Source organism: Mastomys coucha, unplaced genomic scaffold (genome assembly GCF_008632895.1).
Source record: "Mastomys coucha isolate ucsf_1 unplaced genomic scaffold, UCSF_Mcou_1 pScaffold21, whole genome shotgun sequence".
Classification (NCBI taxonomy): Eukaryota; Metazoa; Chordata; class Mammalia; order Rodentia; family Muridae; genus Mastomys; species Mastomys coucha.
The window spans coordinates 29,376,247-29,387,682 of record NW_022196904.1 but is presented as its reverse complement, the minus strand read 5'-3'; positions in this window follow the sequence as shown (position 1 = coordinate 29,387,682).

Sequence of the window (11,436 nt, the reverse complement as noted above, 5' to 3'; positions counted from 1 at the left end):
AGACAGGGTTTCTCTGTATAGCCCTGGCTGTACTGTAGACCAGGCTGGCCTCGAACTCAGAAATCCACCTGCATTTGCCTCCCAAGTACTGGGATTAAAGGCACGCACCACCACTGCCTGGCTGGGAATTGATTTTTAGGACCTCTGCTTGCTCCAGTAGACCCGGCTCCCTCTGATCAGTCCTCCCCTTTTGTTTATTATTATAAATAAGTACACAGTAGCTGTCTTCACACTCACCAGAAGAGGGCGTCAGATCTCACTACAAGTGGTTGGGAGCCACCATGTGGTTGCTAGGATTTGAATTCAAGACCTTTGGAAGAGCAGTCAGCGCTCTTACCCGCTGAGCCATCTCCCCTGCCCGATTTCTGAGTTCTTAACTTTTAAAAACAGTCTGCTCAGCCCTGGGCAGTTTAATTCTTATGCTGCTCAGGGAATAGAAGAAAGAGTACTCAGTGTCAGGCTGAGGAGAGGGTCTCCACCACACCAACTCCAGGGGAGGCTGAAACACAGTGGGCACAAGAAATGCTGAAACACACACACAACCAGTGTGGAAGAACAACAGAGCATTATCCAGGATTGAAGACCTGCTGTTTGAGCTTTCCAAAAGGCTTTGGAATTCAAAAGTGGCTCTTCTGAAGCTGCCTCTGGAGCCGAGTCTCTGGGGATACATAAGTGAGCTGACCCTTATGGAACAGGTCTGACTCTATTCTGTTGCTCCCTAGCCTACAGACTGTACCAAGTCAGCTACCTCACAGTGGGCAGGCTTCCGGTGCCATTCCTTCCCCAATGCCATGCTGAAAATCTTCTCATATCAAAGCCTCAAGTTCCATCCCATGTTCTCACCCCTCTGGAATAGGGTGACTTTAGTGTGGAAGATCATCTTTGGGTCCGAAATTCAGGGACACACTGAGATTTTTTTGCGGGGGAGGGGTGCCTCCTTGTTGAGTGCCAGGCCTAAACCCACTGATTTGTCTGAGGCCTAAATCCTCTCCTCAGGCTCACATTGTTCCGGAGGCCAGAAGCACACACTTTGCATTTGCTCTGCTCGTGTTGGGGTTCGTGGAGACAGATCTCAGCAAGCCAAGTGATGCTTGTAAAGCAGCTCCTCGGAATAGCTGCAGAAACCTACCATTTGCAAAGCGACTTGCCGCTAGGCGGTAGACAATGGGACCCGCAGGAAGGAGGGGGACTGTGCCCAGGGACGCCCGACACACGTGCGCTCGGTTCTTCGTGTCTCGGCCTCTAAAACAAAAGCCGGGCGGCATCTGTGCGGGGGCTGCACGCACGCACGGCACCGGCTCCACACAGCGGAGCCAGGGAAACAAAGGGCCCAGCCTCGCTGTCGGGGGCGGGGGGAACAATTATACACCCAGGAAATCGTGTCTGTGGATTTGAAGCGAATGAGGACCGAGCTCCCAAACAATGCCTGTTGTTTGCACCAAGCTGCTTTCTGCTAAGTTTCATCTTGTCATTTGCATGCCGTTTCAATGACATTAATGAATCGCGGCCCGGGTTTTTGTTTTGTTTACACGAAATAAAAATTTTCCTGTCCTTTATTATTGAGAAAATCACCCCTCTAGGACGCACAGGCGAGCCAGACACCAGCTTCCTTTCTGCTGGGCTGGAGAGGAGAGTCCATTCCCCACCTACGGACTTCAGCCTCTCACATTCTTAGGGCCCCAGAACTTGTTGGCTGCGTGGACAGCCAACAAAGTAACTAAAGGGAGAAGGATAAGTGGACCCAGAAAGCAGCAGGACAGGGGTCTCTCTTGAAGTTATATTTGCAGAACAGTTACCACGGAATCATTTTGTAAGTTTCTTTAAAAGTCAGGTTTTTCAGAGGAAAATACCTGAACTCTATAATGTCCCGTAGCCTCTCAAAATTTTTAGCGGGACCAGCTGAGGAATAGCACTCAAAATGCCAGGAGATCCAGACCTTCCCATGGCCCAGGAATAGAGCAGCCGGTCTCTTCCTGACAGTCTCTCTCTCTCCCTCCCTCCTCAACTCTGATATTCTCTCTCTGCTCAATGTCAGGATCAGGTAGGTACTCGGGACCTATCTGGAGTGAGTTCCCAAGGGATTGCTTATAAAGGTGCTTACTGAGACAGACCTCCAAAAACCTTTTGCTGGTGGTAGTCTAGAAGGCTGAAGCTCATAGTAGGCCCAGAGATGCTGGATAGGAAATGTCAAGCCTTCTTCTTCTGCTGCTGCTGCTGCCTCCTCTTTCCCTTCCTCTTCTCTCTTCCTCCTCCTCCTCCTCCTCCTCCTCCTCCTCCTCCTCCACTTCATCCTTCTCTTCCTCCTCTTCGTCCTTCTCATCTTCCTCCTCCTCCTTCTACTCTTCCTCCTTCTCCTCTTCCTCCTCCTCTTTCTCTTCTTTCTCCCCCTCCTCTTCTTCTTCTAGAAGTTATATATTCATTTATTTGTTTTATGTGTATATGTTTGTGAAAAAGTATGTAAGTTTATGCACGCCATGTGCATGCCTGCCTGGTACCTTCAAAGGCTAAAAGAGGCCATTGAATTCCCTGGAACTGGAGCAACAGGTGATAGTGGGTCACTTGATGTGGTTACTAGGATGTTTGGCAAGAACGGCAAGTGCTCTTACTCTGAGTCCATTTGTTCAGCTCCCAAGTCTTATTAAAAGTCACTTGGCCCTATTAGGGATAGAGCTCAGTGATAGACACTCACACATTACTTACTCATAAACTTTGGGTCAATTCCTAGAACAGAAAAAAAGAAGAGAAAAGAGAGAGAGAGAAAGAGAGAGAGAGAGAGAGAAAGGAAGGAAGGAAGAAAGAAAAGTTCCCTTGGTGAACCAGACACTCTGCCTTACTGGACCTCTGCTTAATGATCCAAAGTCCAACTCAGCTCCAGTTGCCCAGGACTCCCATGTCCCATAGCCAGTTTCAGCAGATGGTTATTTACTATTGGCCTTCAACAGGGCTTAAAGGCTAACATGGTGTGTTACCATCAGAACACCCCCAGCCCCACACTGGGGGGTTCTTGGTAGGTGTTGTACCACTAAAGCCAGGCCCCTGGCCCCTCACTGGGGGATTCCAGGTGGGGTTCTAGCACTGAGTCATGTCCCCAGCTTCTCACTTATGGGTTTTAAGCAAGCACTCTGCCTTAAGCGACATCCCCGGTCTTCTTCGTACTTTTCATTTTGAGGTGAGGTCTGAGCTGCCCAGGCTAACCTTGAATTCATCATGTTACTTAGGCACTCCTGGAACCCGGAATGCTCCTGCCTCCTGAGTAGCTGGGCAAACTGTCCCGTTTTTGGTGATCTCTCACCCCAGCTACACATAGGCATTTACTCATCTCCTCAGGGCTAGTGGATGAAACAAACACATGATCTTGAAAGTGTAAATTAACCCCAGCACTCGGGAGGCAGAGGCGGGAGGATGTCTGAGTTCTAGGCCAGCCTGGTCTGCAGAGTGAGTTCCATGACAGCCAGGGCTACACAGAGAAACCCTGTCTCAAAAAACAAAACAAACCAACCAAACAAACAAAAAAACAAAAAGCAAAAAACAAAAAACAACAACAACAAAAAAGGGCTGGAGAGGTGGCTCAGTGGTTAAGAGCACTGACTGCCCTTCATAAGGTCCTGAGTTCAAATCCCAGCAACCACATGGTGGCTCACAACCATCTGTAATAAGATCTGATGCCCTCTTCTGAGGTGTCTGAAGACAGCTACAGTGTAATTACATATAATGAATAAATAAATCTTTAAAAAAAAAGAGAATGTAAATCATGTTTGTTTTGAGACAGTATATTAGGGTTCTCTAGAGAACACAACTGATAGAATGAATCTAAATATATAGAAGGAAATTGTGTGTGTGTGATTTTTTTTCGAGACAGGGTTTCTCTGTATAGCTCTGGCTGTCCTGGAGCTCACACTGTAGACCAGGCTGGCCTCGAACTCAGAAATCTGCCTGCCTCTGCCTCCCAAATGCTGGGATTAAAGGCGTGCACCACCACCGCCTGGCAGAAAATTTCTTAAAGAATGGCTTAGAGGCTGTTGTTCAACTAGTACAACAATGGCTATCTTCCATAGGAAAGTCCAAGCATCGAATAGTGGCATGGTCCATGAGGCTGGATGTCTCAGCAGGTTTACAGTACACATCAGAATCCCAAACAAGTAGGCTCCAATGCCAGCGAAGCAAGAGTGAGGGCAAGGGCAAAGATCAAGTGCTTGCTTCTTTCATGTCCTTTTGCATAGGCCACCATGAGAAAGTGTGGCCCAGATTTAAGGTGGGTCTTCCCACCTCAAGTTATCAGTCTTTAAAGCAAGTCTTCTTTGTTGGTTTGAATATGCTTGGCCCAGGGAGTGGCACTATTAGGAGGTGTGGCCTTGTTGGAGTAGATGTGACCTTGTTGGAGGAAGTGTGCAATAGTGGAGGTGGGCTTTGAGATTCTCCTCCTAGCCATGTGGGAGCAATCTTCTGTCTGCCTCTGGATCAACTTTTGGCTCTTCTTTTTCTGGATACTATCATGCTCCTGCCTTGATGATAATGGACTGAACCTCTGAATCTGTAAGCCAGTCCCAATTAAATGTCCTTTAGAAGAGTTGCTTTGGGGGTGGGAGAGATGGCTCAGTGGTTAAGAGCACTGACTGCTCTTCTGAAGGTCCTGAGTTCAGATCCCAGCAACCACATGATGGCTCACAACCATCTGTACAGCTACAGTGTACTCATATACATAAAATAAATAAATAGATCTTTAAAAAAAAGTTGCCTTGGTCATGGTGTCTCTCTGCAGCAATGGAAACCCTAACTAAGACATCTTCCTACCTCAAATGCTCCAATTAACTAAAAATCTCTCACAAGTGTGGGGTTTTGGTTAATTCCAGATGTAGTCAAGTTGACAACCAAGAATAGTAATCACAGACAGGGTCTCAATAAGTCACACAGGCTGGCCTCAAATGAAGATTCTTGTACTTCAGCCTCAAGTGCTAGGACCACAGCTGGGAGCAACCATGCCCAACTGGAAAAGAGTTCTCTTTTTTTATATTTATTTGTCTTATTTCCTGTATATGAGTGCTTTACCTACATCTTTGTTTGGTTTCTATTGCTGTGATAAGTCCCATGACCAAATGCAAGTTGGGGAGAGAAGGGTTTATTTCATCTTAGAGCTTATGGTCCATAGTACGGGAAGTCAGGATAGGAACTCAAGACAGGAACCTGGAGGCAGGAACTGAAGCTGAGACCATGGAGGAGTGCTGCTTACTGGCTTGCTCCCCATGACTTGCTCAGCCTGCTTTCTTATACAACACAGGGCCACCTGCCCAGGGGTGAAACGGCCCATAGTGGTCTGGGTCCTCTTACATCAATCATTAATCAAGAATATGCCTAGTGGGAGGAAGAAGCAGATGGGTCTCTGTGAGTTCAAGGTCCAGCATGGTCTACAGGCCAGCCAGGGTTACATAGTGAAACTCTATCTCAAAATAAGAAAATAAGAGCTAGGCAATGGTGGCACATGCCTTTAAACCCAGCACTTGGGAGGCAGAGGTAGGTGGATTTCTGAGTTTGAGGCTAGCCTGATCTACAGAGTGAGTTCCAGGACAGCCAGAGCTACACAGAGAAACCCTGTCTCGGAAAAAAGAAAAAAAAGAAAATATTTTGAAGGGCCAAGCAGTAGTAGCACACACCTTTAATCCCATCACTCAGGAGGCAGAGGCAGGTAGATTTCTGTGAGTTTGAAGACATCCTGATCTACAGAGTGAGTTCCAGGACAGCCAGGGCTATACAGAGAAACCCTGTCTCAAAACAACAACAACAACAACAACAACAACAAAAATGAAACAAAACCAAACAACACTATATATATGGAGTTTTTTTGATGGCGTTAGAGAGATGGCTCAGCAGTTGAGAGCACATTGCTCTTACAAAGGTCCCCTAAGGGCTCATCTAATAGCTTACAACTGCCTGGAACTCTAGTTCCAGGGCCTCTGATGCCCTCTTCTAGACTCTTAGGGGTCCTGCACACATATAATGTACATAAACAAACACAAGCATACTCACACACATGTAAATATAACAAATAAATAAAATCAATCTCTAGGGTGCTTTGGTGTATCACACCCCATCAATTTGCACAATCTTTTTATCCACACAGGGGCCTGACTGCATTTCTGATATTTTTGTGTCCTCAGGAGTCTGAGCATACTGGAGGACTTCCTGCCATTTTGTGAACAGGTGGGCAGGGCAAGAAGTTGGTGGGCCATCCGACAGTAGTTTGCAATGTCTCAGACGGGGATAACATCTTCCTTCCTCTTCTCTAGAGTCTGGAACGAAATTTACACCTTTTTTCCCCCTTCCCATCATTTAAAATCATATTCTTGCCCTTAATACCTCCTTTGAAAAGCTACCCAAAATGATGCGGCCTTCACACGCATACAAATTACCCAAAGTTTAGAACAGGCCTCACACTGGAGTGTGCCAAGGCCTTTAAGCCATGTAAATGCAGTTTCTGAGCTCCAACTATGGCAAAGGTGTCTTTATTTTGGAAAATGATTAAGGCAGCGTTTGCCACCCTACACAGATGCGCCGAAGTAGATTGTGGGGCAAACTATAAAGAGAGCAGATGCTCTCTGGATCTGCTTCCAAGACAGGTGGAATGACGGGATCCAGATGGGATGTGTGTATCCCTCACACACTAGGCAAGGACTTCTCCATTAGACCTTGTCTAGCCGCCTCCTGGTTGTGAAAACGTGGGCGACTTCATTTGGAACCACACGCAAAGTTCTGTGCCTTCTCTATTTTAAACATAAGGGTGAAGCAGGTCTAGTTTCCAGAGACTCAAAACAGTGGAAGTTTTCTTGGAGAACAAGCAATGAAAGGAGAGCCATAGTTTTTGTTGAGATTGAATTCCAGGCTTCACTCAGAAGCAGGGATTATGAGTCAAAGGAAACACTAGAGGGCGCAATAGATCAGGAAATCCATGAATCATTGCCACTGCATAGGGCACAAGAGCCTGTTTCTGGTCTTTTCCCCATGGTGAAGAGAACAGCAAACGACTTGTGCTTTTCCCAAAACTTTGTGTGCTGGAACTATTCTAGATATGTCAAATTTGAAGTTTTCACATAATCGTGATCATACAGGATGCCCTGACTGTCCTGGGGCAGTAGAACTGAGTGACCATGTGTTACATTCTTTGGGTCTGTCAGCCTGGCCACCCCAGTCACCTATGTCTCCAGTGCAGGTGGAGCCCAGAGGCAGTCTCTAGAGATAAGCAGGATTAACAGGCTGCTCAGTGGGTAGCCAGGGCCCCAGCTGCAGGCTTCTGGGCAGTCCATAGAAAGCCTCTCAGAATTTCCTGCATGCTCCCCACTCTCAGGGCCGGTTGACTGCCTGTCTGTATGTGCGCTCAGCCATGCCATGCCACAGCATTAGGAAAACCACGGGGCCAAAGCAGGTGCGTTCCCCTGGCAAAGTGCAGCAGGGCTCAGTGAGTTGACTTTGCGCAAAACATCCACGGCCGACTGCGGCCTGGTGACGGCCGCGGCGTTCATCTTCGCAGCCCCTCAGATCCCTGGGGCTGTCCTGCTACAAGCCTTCAAGATGGAAGCCACACACAACAAGGCTACTGCACATAGCCTTGAAACCATCGTAAAACCTTACTGCGCATAGCCTTGAAACCATCCTTACATTGGAGGTGGGTGTGGTTTGGCTACCATTCAGGCTTTGCTGTGGTCCTTAGGGTGCTGCTGTTGGAAGGTGGTGAAGCACTTGGGAGACAGAAAGTCTTCTTTAAGGCCCATTTACTAGTTATCCTGTGAGAACTCCCTGTCAAGATATAAGGGCTTGGAGAGATGGCTTGGTGGTTAAGAGCGCTTGACCTCTTGCAGAAGACCTGGCTTTGGTTTCTTGCACCCACATGGTGGCTCACAACTGTCCATAACTCCAGTTCGAGGAGAGCATAATGCTTTCTGACCTCTGTAGGTACCAGACATGTAATACAGACATACATTCAGGCAAGTCACGCGTACACATATGTGGGATGTAAAGCCGTGCCAGGAAGTGTGGGAAGGCAGGGACCTGGATTCTCGGTGGGCGCACACCTGAAACTTAGGTGACTCCCAGCTTCCTCCAGACTCCTGACTTGGAGCATGTGCCATGCTTCTCACATAAAAGATGTGTGATCTGTGGTCATATAGACTCAAGACAGAGTTCTCCATGCTAAGGTGTTAACTAGGGGCCTGGAGAACTTAGCCAATAAGCTTCCCTTCCTAGACATTCCTCTCTAAAAAAAGTACTTAATCTCAGGCCCACCCTGAGAAGTGGGGTACAGTTTTATGCATCTATTTTCCGCCATGACAATAAACTGTTTGGAATCGTAGACTAGCTCTTTTCGTAGAAGGCCTCTCTGCACTCCCAACCACAACCTCCAACAAGTCAAGGACTAGCTCCACTGGGACTAGCCAGACTCCCCCTTAGCACCCCGCCCCGCCCCAGGCTAGACACAGCCCATGGGCCCCCCAACCCCACTCTTTATTCTTCTGCAACTCCCAGTGGCACCTGGATGTCCAAGAGCCTGAGAACCCCACGGCCCTGGTCTTGTTGCTGGCCCAGGAACCCCCAAACCAGCTTCAGCTTTCCCATGACTCAAACCCAACTCACATAAAATAGTACAATGAAAAATAATTAAAGATATGATTACAGCCAGGTGGTGATGGCGGTGCACGTCTTTAATCCCAGCACTTGAGAGGTAGAAGCAGGCAGATCTCTGAATTTGAGGCCAGCCTGGCCTACAGAGCAAGTTCTAGGACAGCCAGGACTACACAAACACTATCTCAAAACACTATCTCAATATATATTATTTATACATCAATTATATGTATATAGATACACATCAATTGTGTATTATGCACGTGTGTGTGTGTGTGTGTGTGTGTATGATTATTTGGGCTTGGAGAGACAATTCAATGGTTAAGAACACTCACTACTCCTGCCAGGGATCCAAGTTCAGTTCCCAGCACCACGTCAGATGGCTTACCACTGGCTGTAACTCCAGCTCCAGGGGATCCGACTCACTCTTGTGGCTTTCCCAAGCAGCCTCACACACGTGGTATAAACACACAGATACACCCACGTATACATGATAATAAAATTAAAAAGTTTAAATGGATTCAATTATTTAAGTCAGGTATGTTGTCAAACATCTGTAATAACAGTGTTTGGGAGGCTGAGGCAGGAAGATCACAAGTTCAAGGCTCACTTGGGCTGCAGAGCAATGCCTGTCTCAACAAACACAGTAATCTCTGGGCCCTCATACTCCCTACCGCGCTAAGCCATCTTGCACTCTCTCCAGAAAGGGAAGCAGTAGAGCTTTCTGGCCTTGAATGTTAACGATTTTAAGTGTGTGTATGCACGTGTGCCTGTGTACGTGAACAGCAAGCGCTCTTCACTGCTGAACCACCTCGCCAGCCCCACAGTCTTGAACTTTAAGCCTCTCCAAACCCTGAGCTGAGTAAACCTTTCATCTCTGTCCTGTTAGTTGCCTCAGACATCTCATTGCAGCCTCACGAAGCTGACTGACACACACCGATCACCCCGGATGTTTCTCACTGAAGGCCGCCACTACCCTGACTTGTCTAGGTTGTATACAGTGGTTAGAGCGCTCTGTCACCCTACTGGGGTCTGAGTCCTTTTGTCTCATCACCATTGGCCCTTGCTGCTGAGGCTGCTCATTTACTATTATTGCAAGGCCTCAGCTCAGGGAGGGCAGATTCGTCACTGAATCCCACGTCCTGCGCTCCAAACTTCCTCAGCTCTCACTGATAGAGCTGCATTCTTCTGCCAGTATCATTGCTGGCTTCTTTGTTATTTTGGTAAAATGTGTCTAGCCCAAAATGTTCCACTTGAATCGTCTTAAGTCCTAAATTAAGTAGCATTATTTATATGAACGATACTACATAACATTGGTAACTAGTTAGAGAGCTAGCTCAGCATTTAAAAGCTCATACTGCTCTTGAAGATAACCTGAGATTTGTTCCCAATACCCACAACGAACAGCTCACAATCTCTTGTAACTCAAGTTCCAGTGGATCCAACACCTACCTTCCTTTTTGGCCTCCTTTGGTTCCTACACACATGTGGTATACACACACACACACAAATTAAATACGATAACTTGTTCATTAGTTCAAAGAGAAATATTATATCCATTGAGCAACTGATCTCCACTTCCCATTCCCCCGCCCCCAACCCTACTCCACTTATCTGCCAATTAGCTCCGTCCCCGTGGATTTGCCTGTTCTTTGGGTTTCACTATCAGTAAAACCATGTGTTCATCCTACTGAAGTCAGCTTCTGCACCACACATGATGCCTTCCGAGTCCCTCCTAGCAGCAGCTTGAATCAGAAGTGCCATTCTTCTGTCTGTCTGATGCTCCATTTGACATGTGGACTTCACTGTATCTGCCCATCAGCTGATGGACACAGGTTGCTCCTGCCTTTCAGCTGTTGTAAATGGAGCTGACGAGAACACATGTGCAAATATCCATCTCAGGCCCCGCTTTCAATTCTTTCCAATTCAGGCTTACAGTGGCATTTCTGGGATGTGTGGAAATTCTATCTTTAAATTAAAAACAGGGGCTTCATCATTTTAAAGTCTCACCAACAGTGTCCGAAGACTCCAGCCTCTCACCCCAACAAGGCATTTTCTGTCTCATTTTGTCCTTTAGTTCACAGTAGGCGATCTAACGGCTGTGCAACAATGTCTCATTTTGGTGTTGATTTGTGTCATCCCAATTAGTGAGGCTGAGAATATTTTCACGGGGTCATTATGTATTTTTGTTGGAGGTGTAACTATTCGAGTCCTTCATTCATTATTCATTCCAGTTGAGGTAGTGTGTGTTTGCTTTGGGGTTTGGGTGGTGGTGCTGGGCATTGAGCTGAAGGTCAAGTGCACCCAGGCAGGCACTGCACACAAGCAATCACTGCAACTAGATAGGCACTGCCCCTAGGTGGGCACTGTACACAAACAGCACTGAATCTAGGGAGCACTGCACACGGGCAGGCACTGGACACAGGCAGGCACTGCACACAGGCAAGCACTGCACACAGGCAGGCACTGCACACAGGCAAGCACTGCACACAGGCAAGCACTGCACTCAGGCAAGCACTGCACTCAGGCAGGCACTGCACACAGGCAGGCACTGTACACAGGCAGCACTGCACACAGGCAGACACTGGACACAGACAGCACTGAATCTAGGGAGCACTGCACACAGGCAGGCACTGTACACAGGTAGACACTGTACACAGGTAGGCATAGTACCTAAGTGGACACTGCACACAGGCAGGCACTGCACCTAGGTGGACACTGCACACAGGCAGGTACTGCACACAGGCAAGCACCGCACACAGGCAAGCACTGCACACAGGCAGGCACTGCACACAGGCAGGCATTGCACACAGGTGGACACTGCGCACA